Raw genomic sequence first — 22980 nt, 5'->3', positions numbered from 1 at the left:
TATAGTAATCAAAACAGTATGGTACTGGCATAAAAACAGATCAATGGAACAGAATAGAGGGCCCAGAAAGAAAATGACATTTTTATGGCCAGGAAGCACATTAGTAAAGCATCTGTCTGCCTACACGGGAGACATGGGTCTGATCCATGGATTGGAAAAATCTCCTGGAGTAGGAAATGGCAACCCACTCCAGTATTATTGCCTGGAAAATCCCAGGGACAGTGGAGCCTGACGGCCTACAGTCCACAGGGCTGCAAAGAGTCAGACATCACTGAGCACAAGGATTGGACTGGATTCTACAAAAAAAAGAGGCAAGAATATACAATGGAGGAAAGACAGCCTCTTCAATAAATGATGTTGGGAAAACTGGACAGCCACATTCGAAATAACCAAACTGTACTACTTTCTCACACCATATACAAAAATAAACTCAAAATAAATTAAAGGTTTAAATGTAAAACCAGACACCATAAAAACCCTCAAAGAAAACATAAGCAGTATGTTGTTTAACACTGGTCTTAGCAATATTTTGGGGGGTATCTCCCCTCAGGCAAGGAAAACAAAAGCAAAAATAAACAAATGGAATTAAGCCAAAAAGCTTCTGCACAGAAAAGGATACTGTCAACAAACTGAGGAGGCAGCCTCCTGAATGGGAGAAGATATTTGCTACAACATATCTGATAAGGGGTTAATATCCAACTATATACAAAGAACTCACACAACTCAACATCAAACAAACGACCCAATTAAAAAGTGGACAGAGGGCCTAAATAGGCATTTTTCTAAAGATACATGGATGGTCAAATGACACATGGAAGCATGCTCCAATATCACTAATCATCAGGGAAATGCAAATCAAAACCACAATGAGAAATCACCTCACAAATTTCAGAATACCTATTATCAAAAAGATAACAAATAACAAGTGTTCAGGAGGATGTTGAGAAAAGGGAATGCTTGCACACTGTTAGGGGAAGGTAAACTGTGAGTCACTATAGAGAACAGTATGGAGGTTCCCCCACAAATTTAAAAAACAGAACTACCATATGATCCAGGAATTCCACTTCTGGATAATTTTCTGAAGAAAACAAAAACACTAATTCAAAAAGGATATATAAACTCCCATGTTCACCACAGCAATATTTACAACAGCTGAGATATGGAAACAAACTAAGTACCCATTCATAGATGAATGAATAAAAAAAGGTGTGTGTGTGTGTATAAAAGATGTGGTATATGGAATATGACTCAACCATAAATAAGAATCAAATCTGGCCATTGTGACAATATAGATGAATCTAGAGGGTACTATGCTAAGAAAGAGAAAGACAAATAATGTATGATTTTACTTGTATGTAGAATCTAAAAAATAAAACAAATGAACAAACATAACAGAAAGAGATTAATAGACAAAGAAAACAAGAGTGGTTTCCAAAGGGGAAAGGATAGGGAGGATGAGTTAATTAGGTAAGGGAGACTTAAGAGGTACAAGTATCAGTTATAAAATAAACAAGTCATAGGGACATAATGTTCAGTTTAGGGAGCATAGTCAGTAATACTGTAATAACTTTGTATGATGACAGACAACTAGATTTACTGTACTAACCATTTTGTAATGTATAAAAATATTGAAGTCACTATAGTGTACATCTGAAATATAATATTGTAAGTCAATTATACTTCAGTTAAAAAAAAGAAAAAAATTTTAATTTATCCAAATCCAGTAAAACGGTTGACTAGACATGAATAGAATAATTAGACTTTCCTAAGTAAATTACTTAACTAAATATGTTAAGCGACTTTCAAATAAGTATTTTCAAAATTTGATTTCAATCAAAAAACTATAATAATCAGTAAGAAAATGAGACATGAACTTTTCTACTGACTTTTCATAATAATAGTCTCTCTTTTAAATAGAGAAAGCAAGGGAATTTCAGAAAAACATCTATTTCTGCTTCACTGACTATGCTAAAGCCTTTGATTGTGTGGATCACAACAAATTATGGAAAATTTTTGTGCTTAGTCACTCAGTCGTGTCTGACTCTTTGTGACTCCATTGACTATAGCCCGCCAGGCTCCTCTGTCCATGGGGATTCTTCAGGCAAGAATCCTGGAATGGGTTGCCATGCCCTCTTCCAGGGGATCTTCCCAAGCTAGGAATCGAACCCAGGTCTCCCACATTGCAGGCGAATTCTGTACTATCTGAGTCACCAGGGAAGCCAAGGGATGGGAATACCATATCATCCTTCCTGCCTCCTGAGAAACTTGTATGCAGGTCAAGAAACAACAGTTAAAACCTTAAATGGAACAACTGGTTAGTTCAAAACTGGGAAAGGAGTATGACAAAGCTGTTTGTCGTCACCTGCTTATTTAACTTCTGTGCAGAGTATATCATGTGAAATGTTGGGCTGGATGAAGCACAAGCTGGAATCAAGATTGCAGGGAGAAATATCAACAACCTCAGATAGGTAGATAATGTCACTCTAATTGCAGAAAGTGAAGAGGAACTAAAGAGCCTCTTGATGGGAGTGAAACAGGATGGTGAAAAAGCTGGCTTAAAACAACATTCAGAAACAAACATCATGCCATCCGGTCCCATCACTTCATGGCAAACAGATAAGGAAAAAGTGCAAACACTGACAGATTTTATTTTCTTGGGCTCCAAAATCACCACAGATGGTGACTGCAGCCATGAAATTAAAAGACATTTGCTCTTTGGAAAGAAAGCTATGACAGACCTAGACAACATATTAAAAGACAGAGACATCACTCTGCCGACAAAGGTCTGTCTAGTCAAAGCTATGTTTTTTCCAGGAGTCATGTATGGATATGAGGGTTGAACCATAATGAAGGATGAGCACTGAAGAATTGATGCTTTTGAACTGTAGTGTTGGAGAAGACTCTTGAGAACCTCTTGGACAGTAAAGAGATCAAAACAGTCAATCCTAAAGGAAACCAATCCTGAATACTTATCGGAAGGACTGAAGAGGAGGCTCCAATACTTTGGCCACCTGATGCAAAGAGTCAGTTCAATGGAAAAGTCCTGATGCTAGGAAAGATCAAAGGCAAAAGGAGAAGGGAGCACCAGAGGATGAGATCGTAGGATAACAACATCAACTAAATGAACATGAATTTGAGCAAACTGTGGGACACAGTGAAGAACAGGGGCACCTAGCGTGATGCATGCAGTCCACGGGGTCACAAAGAGTCAGATGTGACTTAGCGACTAAAAAACAACAACAAATAATAATATATCATTTTACAAAAGATTCTTGAAACAGTGCTTCCATCTGTCACTTTAGTCTTCAGTGTTAATGTTGACATAGATTTCACTTCCACATGTTTTAGTAATTGAACAACAATAAACATTTACCTAAAATTTTTTGAAGTGAACCGTGTATTAGTCTCAGATGTACATGATTCACTATTTGCATATATTACAAAATGATCAGCATATGTTACAAAATGATCAGCAGAAATAAGTCAATGCCATCAGCATAGTTATAAATTCTTTTTCTTATAGTAACTTTTTAAGTTTTACTCTCTTAGCTTTCAAATATGCAATACAGTATCAACTACAGTCATAGACTACAGTCACAGACTATAGTCACACTGCTATGGCCCAAGGCTTGCAGGATCTTAGTTCCCTGACTCTGGACCGAACCTGGGCCCCTAGCAACGAAAGTGCAGAGTCCTAACCACTGGACTGCCAGGGAATTCCCAAAGAGGTTTTTAACTTTAAATATTTTTGGTTGCACTGACCAATATCCAGACAATAAAATACTTTGGAGAGAAGCTTAAACATCACCTAAGAGTTAATACTTGTCAACTACAAAATAGTGTATCTGTGTTCAGTTGAACTCTATTGACCATATATACTTAAGAAAGTATACCAAAATTCTAACTCTTATTCTCAATTCATCAAACATATACCGAAACATCTACTGTCTTATGCACAATACTAGATCCAGTAATTGGCTTTAAAGGTTTTATTGGTAGGAAAGCAAACATGTAAACAGTAATTTTAATGTCACTGTTCTGAATGCTAGTGGTAATTTCTATAATAAAGCTATATCATGGTGCTTTTCTTGATATAGAAGGAAAAACTATACATTGTGGAGTGGAAGATGTAGTAGGATATGGCAGGACTGTCAAGAAAAACAACAATGTTGCCCATGCTGTCTAGATACATTTGCTTTTATTGAGCATCCAATGCTATAGGATTGAGAAGGGAACTACAAAAGGTTTAGCATGTTACTTTAATTTATTCACACATCTAGTGCCTGTTGTGTGATGTACAATCTTGACAAGTAAATTCATGGTTTATTTTTAAATTAGGTATAATCCCACAAAGTCAGGAGTTTAAATTGTGGTTGAAAGATCAAGAATTCTTTATTTTCAAAAAAATGCTTATTTTTCCTCCAATGCTTCTTATTTTACCTCCTCCCAACTTCCTCCCAGTAAATTGAATGAAATGGTAACATTTAACAATATATACAATACTCTAAAATCCTTTAAAAACTAATAGATTCCATTTTTACTTGCTTTTACTTCTAAAATAAACAAAACTGAATGAATAGAACTAAGTAAAATCATATGGTTTGCTTAATGCAGACTGTAACAGCAGAAAGTAATTCTCAATCTCAAATCAGGATTTATTCTGTGTATTGAGCACTCCGTAATTACAAAATCTATAGTATAATAGCTACAGAGCTATCATTATAGAAAAAAATGGCAATTATTTAAATTTGCAATACATTTCCATCTTATCCATTCTGTCTTTGATGGAAAACTTTGGAGTCATAGTGAAGACTCAATTCACCAAAAAAAGCTGACTGACAGAATTATACCTATTCATTTTAGTAAATACTGCCATAAGAGAAAGCTTTAGAACATGGATACCACACACACACACCCAAGAAAATTACAGGTCAGTATCAGCAATGAATACAGGTGCAAAAATCATCAGCAAAACACTAGCAAACTGAATCCAACAATACATTAAAAGGCTCATACACCTTGATCAAGTGGGAATCATCCCATAGATACAAGGATTTTTCAATATCTGCAAATCAATCAGTTGTGATACACCACATTAACAAACTAAAGAGAAAAAAAAACATATGATCATCTCAACAGATACAGGAAAAGTTTTTGATAAAATTCAACATCCATTATGATAAACACTCTCCAGAAATATGGGCACAGAGGGGAACATACCTCAGTATAATAAAGGTCACATAGGACAAATCTGCAGCTAATATCACACCCAACGGTGAAAAGCTGAAAGCATTTCCTCTAAAATCAGGAAAAAGACAAGAATGCCTAATCTTGCCACTTTTATTCAACATAGTTTTGGATCCTAGCAGCAATCAGAGAATAAAAACAAAAGGAATCTTAATTGGAAAGGAAGAAGTAAAACTGTCACTGTTTGCAAATGGCTAAAAATACTATACAGAGAAAATCCTAAAGATGCCACCAGAAAACTACTAGAGCCCATTAGTGAAAAGTTGCTAAACAGAAAATTAAAATACATAAGTCTGTTGCATTTCTATACACTAACAACAAAATATCGGAAAGAGAAATTAAGAAAACAATCTCATTTAAGATTGCATCAAAAAGAATAAAATATCTAGCAATAAACCTTCCTAAGGAGACAAATGATTTGTATTCCCAAAACTGTAAGACCCTGATGAAAGAAATTGAAAATGACAGACAGATGGAAAGATACACCTACATTCTTGGACTGGAAGACTCAGTATCATTAAAATGACCATTCTACCCAAGGCAATCTACAGATTCAGTGCAACCCCTATCAAATTTCGAATGGCATATGTATGGAAATACAAAAGACCCCAAATAGCCAAAACAATCTTGAGAAAGAAGAATGGAGCTGAAGGAATCACACTCCCTGACATCAGACTATATTATCAATACAAATCTACAGTAATCAAAACAGTATGGTACCAGCACAAAAACAGAAATATAGATTAATGGAATAAGATAGAAAGCCCAGAGATATACCCATGCACTTATGGTCAATTAATCCACAACAGAGGAGGCAAGAATACACAATGGAGGAAAGACAGTCTCTTCAATAAATGGTGCTGGGAAAACTGGACAGCTATTTGTAAAAGAGTAAGAACATTCCCTAACAGCAAATACAAAAATAAAATTCAAAATGGGTTAAAGACCTACATGCAAGACTGGATATTATAAAACTCACAGGGGAAAACATAAGCAGAACACTCTTTGACATAAACCACAGCAATATTTTTTTGGATTGGTCTCCTAGAGTAATGGAAACAAAAGCAAAAATAAACAAATGAAACCTAATTAAATGCTTTTGCACACCAAAGGAAACCATAAACAAAATGAAAAGACAACCTATAGAATGTGAGAAAATATCTGCAAACAATGCATCAACAAGGGACTAATTCCAAAATATAGAAACAGCTCATACAGCTTAATATCAAAAAACAAACAAAAAGCAATCCACAAAATGGACAGAAGACCTAAATATTTCTCCAGAGAAGACATACAGATGGCCAACAGGCACATGAAAAGATGTTCAACACTGCTAATTATTAGAGAAATGCAAATCAAAACTACAATGAGATACCACCTCACACCAGTCAGAATGGCCATCATTAAAAAATCTACAAACAATAAATGCTGGAGAGGGTGTGGAGAAAAGGGAACCCTCGTGCATTGCTGGTGGGAATGTAAATTGATACAGCCACTATGGAAGATGGTAAGGAGATTCCTTAAAAACTAGGAATAAAGCCACCATATGATCCAGCAATCCTACTACTAGGCATATACCCTGAGGAAACAAAAACTGAAAGACACATGTACCCCCAATGTTCACTGCAGCACTATTTACAATAGCAAGAATATGGAAGCAACCTAGATGTCCATCAGTAGTTGAATGGATAAAGAAGCTGTTACATATATACAGTGGAATACTACTCAGTCATAAAGAGGAATGCATTTGAGACAGTTCTAACGAGGTGGATGAACCTAGGGCTTATTATACAGAGTGAAGCAAGTCAGAAAGAGAAATATAAATATCGTATACTAATGCATACATATGGACTAAAAAGATGAATTTTATTTTCAGGAAATAAAACCACAAAATTCTGTAAAGCAATTATCCTTCAATTAAAAAAATTAAGTGGCCAAAAAAAAAAAAGTCTACAAATAATAAACACTGGAGAGGATGTGGAGAAATGAGAACCTTCCTAAACCAAAGAACATTATGGAGGTTCCTTAAAAAGCTGAAAACAGAGTTACCATATTATCCAGCAATCCCATTTTGGGGCATGTATCTGAAGAAAACTCTAATTCAAAAGGATACATGCACTCTAACGTTCAGAGTAGCATTGTTTACAACAGCAAAAATAGAATCAATCTAAATGTCTACAAACAGATGAATGGATAAAGAAAATGAAATATTACTAATTTATTACAGAATATATATTATGGAATATTACTCAGTCATAAAAAAGAAAGAAATAATACAACATGGATGGACTTAGATATTATCATATTAAGTAAGTCAAAGAAAGAAAGACAAATATCACATGACATCACTTATACAAAATAGAAATAAACACAGAAAATAAACTTATGGTCGCCAAAGGGGAAAAGGAAGGAGGGATAAATTAGGAATTTGGGATCAACATATATGCACTACTATATATAAAACAGATAACAAGGACCTACTATAGAGCTATATGAATATATATAAAAATGATTCACTTTGCTGTACACCTGAAATGCTGTAAATCAAGTCTTTTTTTTTAAAGAATTTTTTAAAAATATGAAGTCTGCAACATGCAATACTATTATTCAATATAAGGAAGAAGCAGGACACAACCTAACAAGGAAAAAAGTCACTTTCCAGTAATCTATAGCATCATTGTCCATGACACATTTAAAACCCAAACATTTATTTCATAAGGAAAACAAAAATCTAAAATACTATCTTGCTTAAGGAGATGCTGCTGTGAAATATTTAAAATTTTCTATACTATTGTATAATCATATAAGCCCACAGATGTTACCGTAGTTAAGTACTGTGTTATGCTATGAAAGGCAAAAGGTGAAGAAAACAGTTCCATCTCTCAAAGAACTTTTGACTAATGGGAAACAGAGACAAAGAAATAGGCAATCACAATGAAGTACAGCTAGTACCAGAAAGAGGTAAGACATAAGAATAAGGCACTCTAAGACCACACAGAACTGGGATTTAACCTAAGCTTGTGAATTCAAATAATGCTCCTTAGAGAAAGTGATGGTAATGTGCCACTTGAAGGATAAATAGTACTTAAGTATGCAAAGAGTGTTGAGGTGGGGTAAGAGACAGGAAGGACAGAGGAGAAAGCAGAAGAAACAGTCTAAGCAGATAGAATCTTAATTACACAGGAGAGAGAGCATACAGGTGCCAGCAGTCAGGGACAGTAAGTAGTTCACAACAGCCAAAATATAGTTTGCATATGGCTGGAGATTGGGCCAGAATGGAACTGAGAAGAGGATGAATGTCAAAGAATGAAAAGAAGATGCAGGCAGGGAATATGAAGGGCCTTCTGACATGTTGAGAAGTTTGGACTTTATCCTATAGGCAATACAGAGAACAAATTAAGACCAAAGACAAGTAGACCAGTTAGGAGGTAGGATGAAAGTAACTACAGTTGCAGTAAGGATGGAAATTGAATGAGAATTAGGAAAATGAATACTAGAACTGAATGACACTGATAGGAGGCCTAAGAGAGGGAGAAGATAGGAATGATACATAGGTGTCTGGCTCAGATAACTGGCTGGGTACTGGTAACAATAACTAAGGGAAAAATGAGAAAGCAGTGGAAGAGATGATCATTATCAAATTGTTTCAGACATACTGTAATTAAGATGCCTGTGGAAAATCAAGTGGTTAGTTCTAAGGGTCTAGAATTCAAGAAAAAGATACAGTTTTATCTTAATAAGCCAATCCTCTAGCAGTAGAACAATATATTGTTTCTTTGGTTGAAAAGTAAGCAATCACTTAGGTAAAACATCAAAGATCCAACTTGAATTTTTAAATGTTACTAAAACATTTTCTACTCTTATTTGCCATGAACTTAGGTTGAATTCCTTGAGTAAAAAGTGTATATGGTACAAATGAACTACATACATTTAAGCTTTAGTGTAAACATATGGTAACTGAGGTCACAGCAGATAATGAGATAGAAGAAGAGTATACTGGTTTCCAATTGCTGCCATAACAAATTACCACAAAGTTGGTGCAGTAAAACAATATAAATTTACTCTCTTACAGTTCTGGAGGTCAGAAATCCAAAATGAGTCTCACAGGCTAATAACAATCAATGTGTCACAAGGCTGGTTCCTTCTGGAGGCACCAAGGGAAAAGCCCTTCCTAGTCTTTTCCAGCTTTCAGTCTGCCTTACCATGTGGTCACATCACTCTAGTCTCTGCTTCTGTTGGTGGTATTTCCTTCTCCTCCGACTCTTCCTGTATCCTTCTTATAAGAACCGTTTTTATTACATCAGGCCCAAAAGGATAAGTTCCCACCTCTAAAATAAGCCTCAATTTAATCATACATATAAAGTCACTTTTGCATTCAAGGTAATATTCGTATGTTCTGGGGGTTAACACATGGACATTTTAGAGTGAAAGGGTATTATTCAGCCTATCACAGAGTATGCAAAGAAACAAGGTATTGGTAATTTTTAAATTGAATGGTGAGTTCACATCAATTCATTTTGCCATTGTGCTTTCTAAACATATACATACATGTATATATTCATGTGTATATAAAGTATTACATAATATAAAACACTTTTAAAACAGTAAAGAACTATAAATCAAACTCTGAGAAACACTGCCAGTTCAAGGAAAGGGCAAAAGATGATGGGCAGTCAAAGTGAGAAAAACCAAAATAGAAGTGAAAGGAAGACTCTTTCAAGAATGAGAAAGCCATCCTTTTGGACTGCAAAGGCCATGTAAGATAAGGACGGAGAAAGGTCTCTTCATTTAGCAGCAGGTTCACTATCGACCTTGACAAAAGCTATTTCAGTGGAATGATGGATACCAAAAATAGATTACACTGAGCTGAGGGGTGCATGGGAGGTCACAATCTGGAAAAAGCCAGGTGCAGATGCATCTTTTATAAACTCGTGAATAAAAAACTAAATAAACACAAAATCCAAGATGCTCCGATAATCTAAGAAGAGGAACTAGAATCTAAGTAAGATTTACAAAAGGAGGGGATGAAAAGGAGAAGAAAATAATAAACACTAAAAGAAGCTATAAGAATAATGACGATGATGATTCTGTTGTTACAAATTATTAGGCCTTAGCATATGCCAGGCACTGCCCTAAATACTTCATATACTTTATGAAACAGAGGTTTTTATGTCCAATTTACAGAAAAGAAAACAAGCACAAAGACAGAGCTAACCAGTGTCAGAGTTGGAATTCAAATGTAGGTCGAGTTGACTCTAAAACGTGTGCTTCTAAACACTGTATTAACTGATGCGATGGCTCCAATAGAGTAGTTCAAGTATGAAAAAGCTAAAAATATAGCCTGGCAGCATGGCTACTATCAGCAGTTAACAGAAAATCTCTAGAAAGCAGTTTTTCCCAAATCTAGAATCAAGGACACTTAGCAAAGAGACTATTTAGAGAGTTGGCCACATCAACAGTTTGAACTTAAAGCCAAAAGATTAAATTTGGGACCAAAATAAAAACTTGAGTCCTAAAAGGGGCCTTTTACAAGCAGTAATTAAGATGCATTAATACTTAAACTAGTAACTTCAATAGCAGCAGAATACCAATGTTCTAAGTCTCAACTAAAGGAAAAGGAATTTGTGAAATAACCCCCGCTGCACTGTATGCATCCCAGAGCTAACTATGCACGAAGATGGTACGCTAAAACAAGTTAATAAGATGGGCAACAAGGCTATTACCATAGTAATCAGCCACAGACAACAGTGGGATAGGAACACAAGCCTAAGAGGTAGCAGCAGAAAAAAGTTCTCAAAACTATCATTAAATCATTTAGGTAGTATCAGTGAAGGGAAAATATATGCTCATTCACCCAGGTTACTGGTCACTAGCTGTATCTGTTACATTCTCAAATTCGAAGAAAATTCTATAGGTTTATCTTTGTCTGCTGGGATGTTATACAGTCACTGGTCAACTGGTACCTAATACAGGAGTATTGTGCCATCATGAATTCTTTAAGCATGAAATTGTCCTCGCCTCTGGAGAACTTCTATTATTATTTACAGTTAAGTGAGTTGTAAGACTTCAGTTTCCTGATCCTTTGTCATGTCCTTCAAAACACTGGTGAATAAAGCAAATTCTAAAAAATATGAGTTATTTACAACCCTAGGAATAGCCTGTGCTGTGCTTATTCACTCAGTCATGTCCAACTCTTTGCGACCCTGTGGACTGTAGCCCACCAGGATCCTCTATCCACGGGGAATCTCCAGGCAAGGGTACTGGAGTGGGTTGCCATGTCCTCCTCCAGGGGATCTTCCCAACACAGGGATCAAACCCAGGTCTCTAGCTCTGCAGGCAGATTCCTTATCTTCTGAGTCACCAGGGAAGCCCAGGAATAGATTAAACTGTAAAATAATTATCAATAGATCACCTAAAATGAGATCACTCACTTTTATGAAATAACATACATAAAGAAATTACCACAGTGTCTAAGTGTTCAATAAATTATAGCTATTAAAATTATTATTAGCACCCTCAAAATAACAGGTTACAAAGACTCTTTTGAATTATAAGGAAGCCTATCAGAAAAAGAAGTAAAAGGAATCCAGATAGGAAAAGAAGAAGTGAAACTCTCTCTGTTTGCAGATGACATGATCCTCTACATAGAAAACCCTAAAGACTCTACCAGAAAATTACTAGAGCTAATCAATTAATACAGTAAAGTTGCAGGATATAAAATTAACACACAGAAATCTCTCGCATTCCTATACACTAACAATGAGAAAACAGAAAGAGAAATTAAGGAAACAATACCATTTACCATTGCAACAAAAAGAATAAAATACTTAGGAGTATATCTACCTAAAGAAACAAAAGACCTATACATAGAAAACTATAAAACACTGATGAAAGAAATCAAAGAGGACACAAACAGATGGAGAAATATACTGTGTTCATGGATTGGAAGAATCAATACTGTCAAAATGGCTATACTACCCAAAGGAATCTATAGATTCAATGCAATCCCTATCAAACTACCAACGGTATTTTTCACAGAACTAGAACAAATAATTTCACAATTTGTATGGAAATACAAAAAACCTCGAATAGCCAAAGTAATGCTGAGAAAGAAGAATGGAACTGGAGGTATCAATCTGCCTGACTTCAGACTCTACTACAAAGCCACAGTCATCAAGACAGTATGGTACTGGCACAAAGACAGAAATATAGATCAACGGAACAGAATAGAAAGCCCAGAGATAAATCCACGAACCTATGGTCACCTTATCTTCGACAAAGGAGGCAAGGATATACAATGGAAAAAAGATAACCTCTTTAACAAGTGGTGCTGGGAAAACTGGTCAACCACCTGTAAAAGAATGAAACTAGAACACTTTCTAACACCATACACAAAAATAAACTCAAAATGGATTAAAGATCTAAATGTAAGACCAGAAACTATAAAACTCCTAGAGGAGAACATAGGCAAAACACTCTCCGACATAAATCACAGCAGGATCCTCTATGACCCACATCCCAGAATTTCAGAAATAAAAGCAAAAATAAACAAATGGGACCTAATGAAACTTAAAAGCTTTTGCACAACAAAGGAAACTATAAGCAAGGTGAAAAGACAGCCCTCAGATTGGGAGAAAATAATAGCAAACAAAGCAACAGACAAAGGATTAATCTCAAAAATATACAAGCAACTCCTCCAGCTCAACTCCAGAAAAATAAATGACCCAATCAAAAAATGGGCCAAAGAACTCAACAGACATTTCTCCAAGGAAGACATACAGATGGCTAACAAACACATGAAAAGATGCTCAACATCACTCATTATCAGAGAAATGTAAATCAAAACCACAATGAGGTACCATTACACGCCAGTCAGGATGGCTGCTATCCAAAAGTCTACAAGCAATAAATGCTGGAGAGGGTGTGGAGAAAAGGGAACCCTCTTACACTGTTGGTGGGAATGCAAATTAGTACAGCCACTATGGAAAACAGTGTGGAGATTTCTTAAAAAGCTGGAAATAGAACTGCCATATGACCCAGCAATCCCACTTCTGGGCATACACACCAAGGAAACCAGATCTGAAAGAGACACGTGCACCCCAATGTTCATCGCAGCACTGTTTATAATAGCCAGGACATGGAAGCAACCCAGATCCCCATCAGCAGACGAATGGATGAGGAAGCTGTGGTACATATACACCATGGAATATTACTCAGCCATTAAAAAGAACTCATTTGAATCAGTTCTAATGAGATGGATGAAACTGGAGCCCATTATACAGAGCGAAGTAAGCCAGAAAGATAAAGACCATTACAGTATACTAATACATATATATGGACTTTAGAAAGATGGTAATGATAACCCTATATGCAAAACAGAAAAAGAGACTCAGATGTATAGAACAGACTTGTGGACTCTGAGAGAAGGCGAGGGTGGGATGTTTCAAGAGAACAGCATTGAAACATGTATATTATCTAGGGTGAAACAGATAACCAGCCCAGGTTGGGTACATGAGACAAGTGCTCGGGCCTGGTGCACTGGGAAGACCCAGAGGGATCGGGTGGAGAGGGAGGTGGGAGGGGGGACTGGGATGGGGAATACATGTAAATCCATGGCTAATTCATTTCAATGTATAACAAAAACTACTGTAATGATGTAAAGTAATTAGCCTCCAACTAATAAAAATAAATGGAAAAAAAAAAACAAAAACAAAAAAAAAACAAAAAAAAAGAATTATAAGGAAGCCTATAACCAATACTTTTGGTGTTCACATTACATTTCCTTGACCTATTTTTCATTTCAACCACAGCCCCAGAAGCTCAGACTCATGTCATCTTCCAGTATTCCAACTGAAGTGAACCCATTATGCCTCAGGGTCTTAAGGAGCACTATAATATCTCAAAAGCACAAAAAAAGCTAACACCTTCAACCAAAAGCGACCAAGAACCAGTGGGTAAATGTCCGAGCTTTCCAGCTTTCAAATGGAGAATACTGAAAGGCATTCTGTATGATTCCATTGAAATTGAACCTCTTACTGCTCACTGCAAGCAATCTCATTTATCACCCTTTTTTCCTCCTTCCCTGTCTCACTCCAAAGCTCCTCACTTCTAGTTCCTAGGTCAGTTTTCAAATAAACCACCTATATCCATGTTTTTGTTTCATACTCTTCTTTGGGAAATGCCAATCTAAGACAAAGCCCACCCATAAGACCCTAAGAAATGATCATCTAGCCTCTGCTTGAACACTTCTATAATAATATGTTCATCCTCAAAGCAGATGTTCTAAGGGTACACATTCTAGCAAAGTGCAGAAATGCAATCTTGGAGACTAGAAAATAATTACAGATATTTATTGAATGAGTGAACAAACTTTTAGCAAGCAAAGTGTCAGATTTCTTTAAGAAAAAGGTAAGAGGTCAGTCTACACAATATATACAGACATTATTTGTTCTCTAAGGATACTATAAAATATTACTGGTTTTTAATTTTTCTTCAAGAGGCCCAGCTTTCATTACAACTGACTTTCAGAGTTCCTATAATTTACATGCATGATACATGTAGGATAACCAACATGTATCCTGACAACAGGATAAGTAAAATTACAATGGCTATATTATAGTAAACCCGTAGTCTGTTTAATCTGACTCAGTTGAATATTCCCAAGATTTTTAAACTTGGTACCAAAGAAAGGGATTTTTAGTCCCTCTCTAATGATAAAACTATGAGATATAAGCCTGAAAACACTTCCATCAGCTATATCTGCCACATCAGGAAAAAACAACCTGACATAGTAGTTGATAAATGACAGAGACAAATTAGAGAGCTCTGATCCCTGGGACCAGTTAGTTACCCTGACCCTTCCATTGCTTGATGATCTAAGTCAATTGCCTTTTCCTGACTGTGCTAGTTTGTTGAGTTTCTAGGTTTCTGTAACTTGTAACCGAGAACAGTCTAAAACAAGAGCTAGTATAAAGAAAATGTTGCATAAGATCTAATGCTCTCTATGGAGGGCTACAAAGCCTGGGACCCATGAATCCCCTAGAAATCTCAACTCTCAATTTTATGTATTTCTAGAGATATACACATCTCTAGAAGAAAGTCAGCAAAACTTCCATCAGTTACTCAAAATAAAACTCTGACTTCTATACCCTCTCAAAGTAATTAAGATCTATTGGTTGGTGGTCTAAACCAAGGACTTGAGGTATTTTTCTGCCAATTAACATGGGCAACAATCTTCCATCGTTTATTAAATGTCATAATTTTCTACTAAGGGAACATGTATTTTCTTTGAAACCCTTTCTCTGGCCCATTTCTAAGGTTCCTTCTCCCACCACAGTTAAGAAACACTGGTTTAGAGTATGATTGTATGAAGAACTGTTGGGAGTCACTTTAGATCTTTTAAATTCATTCAGATGTGCGGAAAGCGAAAGTGAAAGTGAAGTCACTCAGTCACATCTGACTCTGTGACTCCACGGACCGTAGCCTACCAGGCTCCTCTGTCCACAGGATTTTTTATTTAGATGTGCTAAAATGTGAGCAATATTAGAACTAGATAATTCATTCTAGGCTGGCTGGCTGGCTGTGGTAAAATGTAATAAGCACACTCTATTCTGTCTCTCCCACTGAATGCAATCATAATCTCTGGACATGATACACGGAAAAGTTATTTTAACACTGTAAAGTAAATAGCAAGCAGATTAGGGAAAGATTATCAGAATTCAAAGTATCACTCAACCAGAGACGAGTTTGCCATATTATTTTTCCCTCTAGTATCCCTTGCCTTCTGCTTCACTGATTACGCTAAAGCCTTTGACTGTGTGGATCACAACAAACTGTGGAAAATTCTTAAAGAGATGGGAATATCAGACCACCTTACCTGCCTCCTGAGAAATCTGTATGCAGGTCAAGAAGCAATAGTTAGAACTGGACATGGAACAATACACTGGTTCCAAACTGGGAAAGGAGTAAATCAAGGCTGTATATCGTCACACTGCTTCTTTAACTTATATGCAGATTACATGATGTGAAATGCCAGGCCGAATGAAGCACAAGCTGGAATCAAGATTGGCAGGGAGAAATATCAATAACCCCAGATATGGAAATGACACCACCTTTATGGCAGAAAGCAAAGAGGAACTAAAGAGCCGCTTGGTGAGGGCGAAAGAGGAGAGTGAAAAGTTGGCTTAAAATTCAACAATGAAAAAACAAGGATTTTCATGGGCTCCAAAATCACTGCAAATAGTGATGGCAGCCATGAAATTAAAAGATGCTTGCTCCTTGGAAGAAAAGCTATAAGCAACCTAGACAGCATATTAAAAAGCAGAGACATTACTTTGCCAACAAAGATCCATACAGTCAAAGCTATGGTTTTTCCAGTAGTCATGTATGGACGTGAGAGTTGGACCATAAAGAAAGCTGAATGCTGAAGAATTGATGCTTTTGAACTATGGTGTTGGAGAAGACTCTTGAGAATCCCTTGGACTGCAAGGAGATCAAACCAGTCAATCCTAAAGGAAATCAGTCCTGAATATTCATTGGAAGGACTGATATGAAAGCTGAAGCTCCAATAATTTATCCACCTGATGCAAAGAACTGACTCATTGGAAAAGATCTTGATGCTGGGAAAGACTGAAGGCAGGAGAAGGGGACAACAGAGGATGAGATGGTTGGATGGCATCACCAACTCGATGGACACGAATTTGGGCAAGCTCTGGAAGTTGGTGATGGACATGGAAGCCTGGTGTACTGCATGCAGTCCATGGGGTTGCAAAGAGTTGGACATTACTGAGCGACTGAACTGAACTGACTGATCCCTTGCCTAAACCTAATGGAACTGCAAACAGAAATGAGCACTTCGGGAGAAGCATTCTGTCCCAAGAAGCTAGAAAGAGAACTAACAGAAATGTGTGAGTGTGTAAATCATCCATTTTTTTTCTATTTACTTTGTTTTCTCGTGTACCAAGTGGTATACATGGAAACCTAAAAGAGCCAAAAACTAGAAGCAAGGAAATCTTTTTCTCCATTCATTGAGATGTTGGTCCTACGTTCTTATTAACAGAATCACAACCTCAATGAGGTACAGAGATTGGACAGAAGAAATAAACTGTCCCTATTCATAGAATGCATGATTACCTACTTTAAAAAATCCCAAAGAATCTACAAAATACATAGAGAACTAACAAATGAATTTAGCAAGGTTGCCTGCAAAGTCAAATACACAAAAATGAATCCTATTTCTATACATATCAACATTCAATAAGAAACTGAAATCTTAAAAACAAGGCTATTTACCACAGCTCCCCAAAACTGAGATATGTAGGCATAAATAGAACATATAGGATCTGCACATTCAAAACTATGAAACACCAATGAAAGAAATCAATAAATACATGAAGACACATCCATGAATATGAATTGGAGGGTCCAACATAATAAAAATGACAACTCAAGACTTCCCTGGTGGCCCAGTGGTTAAGATTCCAACTTCATAATGCATGGCGCTCTGGTTCGTTCTCTGGTCAGAGAACTAGATCCTACATACCACAACTAAGAATTTGCAGGCAACCAAGACCCAGTACAGCCAAATAAATATTTTATTTTTAGAAATGACAACTATTCTCCAATTTTGTTGTTGTACAGTTGCTAAGTCATGTCTGATTCTTTATAACCCCATGGACCGTAGCACACCAGGCTTCCCTGTCCTCCACTGTCTCCCAAAGTTTGCTCAAACTCATGTCCGTTGAGACAGTGATGCTAACAATCTCATCCTCTGCCACCCACTTCTCCTTTTGCCTTCAATCTCTCCCAGGATCAGGGTCTTTTCCAGTGAGTCAGCTCTTCACATCAAGCAGCCAAAGTATTGGAGCTTCAACTTTCACATCAGTCCTTCCAATGAATATTCAGGACTGACTTCCTTTAGGACTGAATGGTTTGATCTCCTTGCTGGAGGGATCTTGAGGGACTCTCAAGAATCTTCTCCAGCACCACAATTCAAAAGCATCAATTATTTGGCGCTCAGCCTTCTTTTGGTCCAACTCTCCTCAAATTAATCTATAGATTTAAAACAATACCAATCAAAATCCCAGCTGGAATTTTCAGAGATATGGATAAAATGATTCTAAATTTTAGAAGGACAAGCAAAGGAACTCAAATAGCTAAAAAGTTTTTGAAAAAGAAGAATGAAACTGGAAGAATCACAACTCCTCAATTATAATACATTAACCATAAAGCTACAGTAATCAAAGTCTGTGTGGTATTGGCAAAGGGATTTAGATCAATGGAATAAACCCTGACAAATATTACTGAACACTGACAAAGGTCCAAAAACAATTCAATTATAAAAGAATAGTCTTTACAATAAATGGTGTTGGAACAAACATACATCTGTATGAAAAAAAGTTAACCTCAACTTAAATCTCACATTTTATATAAAAATTCACTCAATATGATCATAGATCTGAATAAAAATATTTCAAAGCCTCAATAAGAAAACAAAGTAAAAAATAATCATGCCCTAGGGTTAGGCCAAGAGTTCTTAAATACGACAACAAAAGTACAATAAATAAGAGAAAAAAGCTGGTGAACTGGACTTTATCAGTATTAAGAACTTTTAATCTCTAAAAAATACTGTTAAAAAGAATGAAAAGAAAAGCTGCAGATGAGCAGAAAATATTTGCAAACCACATATCCAGCAAAGGACTTATAGCCAGAGTATTTTAAGAACTCTCAAAACTCAACAATAAGAAAATAGACAAAACTTTAAAATGGGCAAAAGATATAACAGACACTTGGCCTCAATATTATCAGCTATCAGGAAAGACAAATTAAAACCACAATGAGAATTCGATTACCCGCCGCCCGGCGCCCCGCACTGCACGTCTTTCTGGCTTCTCATCGACCTGAACGGATGCCGAGTCGTCACGGACCTCATCAGTCTGATCCGCCAGCGCTTCAGCTTCAGTTCCGGGGCCCTCCTGGGCCTCTACTTGGAGGGGGCACTCTTGCCCCCAGCCAAGAGCGCGCGCCTGGTATGAGACAACGACTGCCTCAGAGTTAAATTAGAAGACAGAGGAGTTGCTGAGAGTCCTGTAACAGTTAGTAATGGGGATAGTACTCGTTTATTACCTAGAAAAGCAAAGAAGCGGGCATTTAAGTTGGACGAAGATGAAGAAACTGAACCAGATTACAGAAATTCAAAGAAGCATTGGAAGAGGCATGAGAACAGTAACAGTGAGAAGACCTTGGATCTAGACCCCAAAGCCGCCACAGAGCAGAGTGTGATTAAAAAAAACAAGAGGAAGAACAAAGCCACGTGTGATGTGGTGGAGGTTGATGATGGAGAGACTGAAATTGCCAAAGAAGAAGGAGAAACGTGAATATAAAAAGCATGCCAAGACTCCCAAGTCTTCTAAAGCACAGTCTGTGAAAGAGTGGACCATCCAGAAGTGCAGCCCTAAAGCTCTTCCTGCTAGAAACAGCCTTGTGAAAGCCAACCGGAAAGGTGGCACGGTTGTCCGTACAAAAGACAGTTCAGATTCCTCCTCGGAGTCTGAGTCTTATCATGAGTCAACTAGTGATGGTGTCAGCAACGTCGTCTTGGAGGTCAGACATTCCTCACAGAAAATCTCGACTGACATGTCAAAGGACGGATCCTCTGTGAAAACCACAGCTGCAAACAAAGTGGCTCCAAAAACTGGTTTTACCTCCGCCCCTTTCAAGGGCAAGACCTCCAGAACATCATCTTCTAGTTCAGACTCTAGTTCAGAGTCAGACGATCAATGCATGATGCCAAAGAGCACCCCTGAGTGTACTGCAGAGTTCTTAAAGACTGTAGGCCTCTTTGTAGGAAGAAATTGTCCAGGGCCATCATCACAGGTTCCAAACGCTGCTGGATGGAAGCAGTCGGACCCAAACAGTGGCAGACAGGTCCTCTGTCCTCCTCCCAACGTGACTCTCCCCGCCAGTTTGGGAAGAGGTTGGGGTAAAGGAGAGGACCTTCTTTCCTGGAAAGGAGCGAGGGGGCGGGGTATGCAGGGGAGAGGCAGAGGTCGAGGGCATGCTCTTCCCTATGTTTTAAATAGAAACGCCGACTATCAGAAGCAACAACAGTTGAATGAAATGGTGACAAATTCATCTACCATTATCCAGAATCCCATAGAGACACACAAGAAGGACTACTGTCTTTTACCATTGTTAGCAGCTGCCCCTCAAGTTGGAGAAAAGATTGCATTTAAGCTTTTGGAACTAACATCCGATTATTCTCCTGATGTCTCTGACTACAAGGAAGGAAGAATATTAAGCCATAACCCGGAGACCGAGCAAGTAGACATAGAAATTCTTTCATCCTTACCTGCCATGAAAGAACCTGGGAAATTTGATTTGGTTTATCACAACGAAAATGGAGCTGAGGTAGTGGAGTATGCTGTGACGCAGGAGAAGAGGGCAGCACAGGAAAAGAACTACAGAGCTGCAGGAAAGGGCGTCAGCAGTCTAGTGATAACCCTCTGGACCGTATCTGCCTCCCAAGAGATAAGCGTCCGTTGGAGAGAGTTAATAGATCCAAGACTGATTATCGAATCTCCGAGTAACACATAAAGTGTGGAGCTTCCCCGAGTATGACCTCTCCACCTCGTGGTTTATAAATGTCTTATTTGTGAAAGTGACTATAACCTGAACTGTTGTTTTTTTTTTTAAAGAAGATTTGTGAGTTGTATGCATTTTCGGTTATCTGCCATTTGCTGCATAGGAAAAAATCTACCTCATCATTTAAAAGAACATGGGTATTGCTTTTGTAGATCTTTTTTTTCCCCAGGCTTAATCTTAATAACAAAATTTACAACATGACATTCCTTCAGGCATCGTTTATAAAACAATATGTACGGTTTCTTCTCTTTTTTATTTTTTTCAACCATCAAGTAGCTATCGTCAGTAGGAGTTTGTAATACCAAATACAAGAAAGTGCTGTATATCTTGTCTCAGTAAGTTTTATAAAGTAACGTTTTAAAACATGAAAGCATGTTACTTGACTTAATTTTTTAAAATTTAAGTTGTTCCATTCAACGTGGAACATCTTATACATTTCAAGTATTTTATACTTGTAATTGTCGGGAGTTAACCAGTAGCTAGGTTTGTTACAGGTAATGAGTTAAGGAATCCTTTCGCACTTTTCTCAACTTTAAGATGAAGGATTCTCAGGGCCTGTGGAGATCAGTGAAAATAAGTCTGTGTGCCTGGGGAAGAACTGGGGCTCCATTCAAGGGGGAGGATTCACTGTGAGCTCAGGCCAGGGTGACCCACCCAGCCACTTGATCCCGGGTGCCTGGCTGAGTGTGCTGTGCTGGAGTGAGGGTCTTGAACAGAAACTTCCTTTTCTGTTGTTATTCAACACAAAGCTAAAAAGGCTGAAATATATACTGTGAAAATTGTTTTAACAAAACATCAGATCCCTCCTTTGGCTTTGCAGATTTTTAAATAAAATCATATTGAACTAAAAAAATAAAAAATAAAAAAAATAAAACCACAATGAGTTATCCATAATGGAAATGCAAATCAAAACCACCAGATACCACCTCATACTCACTAGGACAGTTATGATAAAAATGGTAATAAGTGTTGGCAAGGTTATGAAGACCCCCATTCACTGCTGGTGGGGATGTAAAGTGGTGCAGCCAGTCCTTGGAAAGAGTCTGGCAATTATTCAGAGGGCTAAACACAAAGTTATCATATTATCCAGCAATTCAACTAATCTGGATATACCCAAAAGAAGGAAAACCTGTGCCACACAAAGACCTGTACACAAATGTTCACAGTATTGCTGTGTGCCTTTGCAACCCCATAGACTGTAGCCCACCAGGCTTCTCTGTCCATGCAGTTTTCCCAGCAAGAATGCTGGAGGTTGTTGCCACTTCCTCCTCTAGGGGAATTTTCCTGAGCCAAAGATTGAACCCATGTCTCCGGCACTGGTAGGCAGATTCTTTACCACTGGGCCACCTGGGAAGCCAATGTTCATAGAACATTATTCATACTAACCAAAAGGTAGACACTCCCGATGTCCATCAACTTGTGGATAAACAGAGTATGGTATGTCCATTCAAAAGAATATCATCCCTCAATAAAAAGGAATAAAGTACTGATACATGCTACAATTCAGATAAACCTTGAAAACATTAAAAGAAGCCAGTCACAAAAAGTAACATGTGATCCTCTTTGCATGAAATGCCCAGAGTAGGCAAACTTAAAAGACAGAAAGCAGACTCGTGGCTGCCTAGGGCTAGGGAAAGGGAAAAACACATAGTGATGGCTAATGAGCACAGGATTTCTTCTTGGAATGATGTTCTAAAACTGACAGTGAACAGTTGTACAACTCTGCTAAGTTGTGTCTGACTCTTGCAAATCCACAGACTGTAGCCGGCTAGGCATCTTTGTCCATGGCGTTCTCCTGGCAAGAATATTGGAGTGGGTTGCCATTTCCTTCTCCAGGGGACCTTCCCAATCCAGGAATCGAACCTGGGTCTCCTGCACTGCAGGCAGATTCTTTACCAACTGAGCTATGAGGGAAACCTGTAAATATAGTACAAACCATCAAATCGTGCATTTTATATGAGTGAATTATATGGTAATTATGTCTCAATAAAGTTGTTTAAAAAAATACAATGAATTAAAATACACCAATTAAAATGGTTAAATCTTAAAAATATTGATAATACCAATGTTAATAAGGATACAAAGCAACTA

The 22980-nt window shown here is 37.4% G+C and overlaps 1 protein-coding gene and 1 pseudogene across 1 annotated transcript in view; one reads left to right on the top strand and one right to left on the bottom strand.

Moving 5' to 3' along the window:
- NDUFS4 (NADH:ubiquinone oxidoreductase subunit S4) overlaps positions 1-22980 on the bottom strand; it is a 116312-nt gene that overhangs the window by 82657 nt on the left and 10675 nt on the right. The gene's annotated exons all lie outside the window — the stretch shown is intronic.
- On the top strand, positions 19011-21763 carry LOC110142526 (coilin-like; annotated as a pseudogene).

Source organism: Odocoileus virginianus, chromosome 14 (assembly GCF_023699985.2).
Source record: "Odocoileus virginianus isolate 20LAN1187 ecotype Illinois chromosome 14, Ovbor_1.2, whole genome shotgun sequence".
In the NCBI taxonomy this organism is placed as follows: Eukaryota; Metazoa; Chordata; class Mammalia; order Artiodactyla; family Cervidae; genus Odocoileus; species Odocoileus virginianus.
This window is presented reverse-complemented; position numbering and strand designations above follow the sequence as displayed.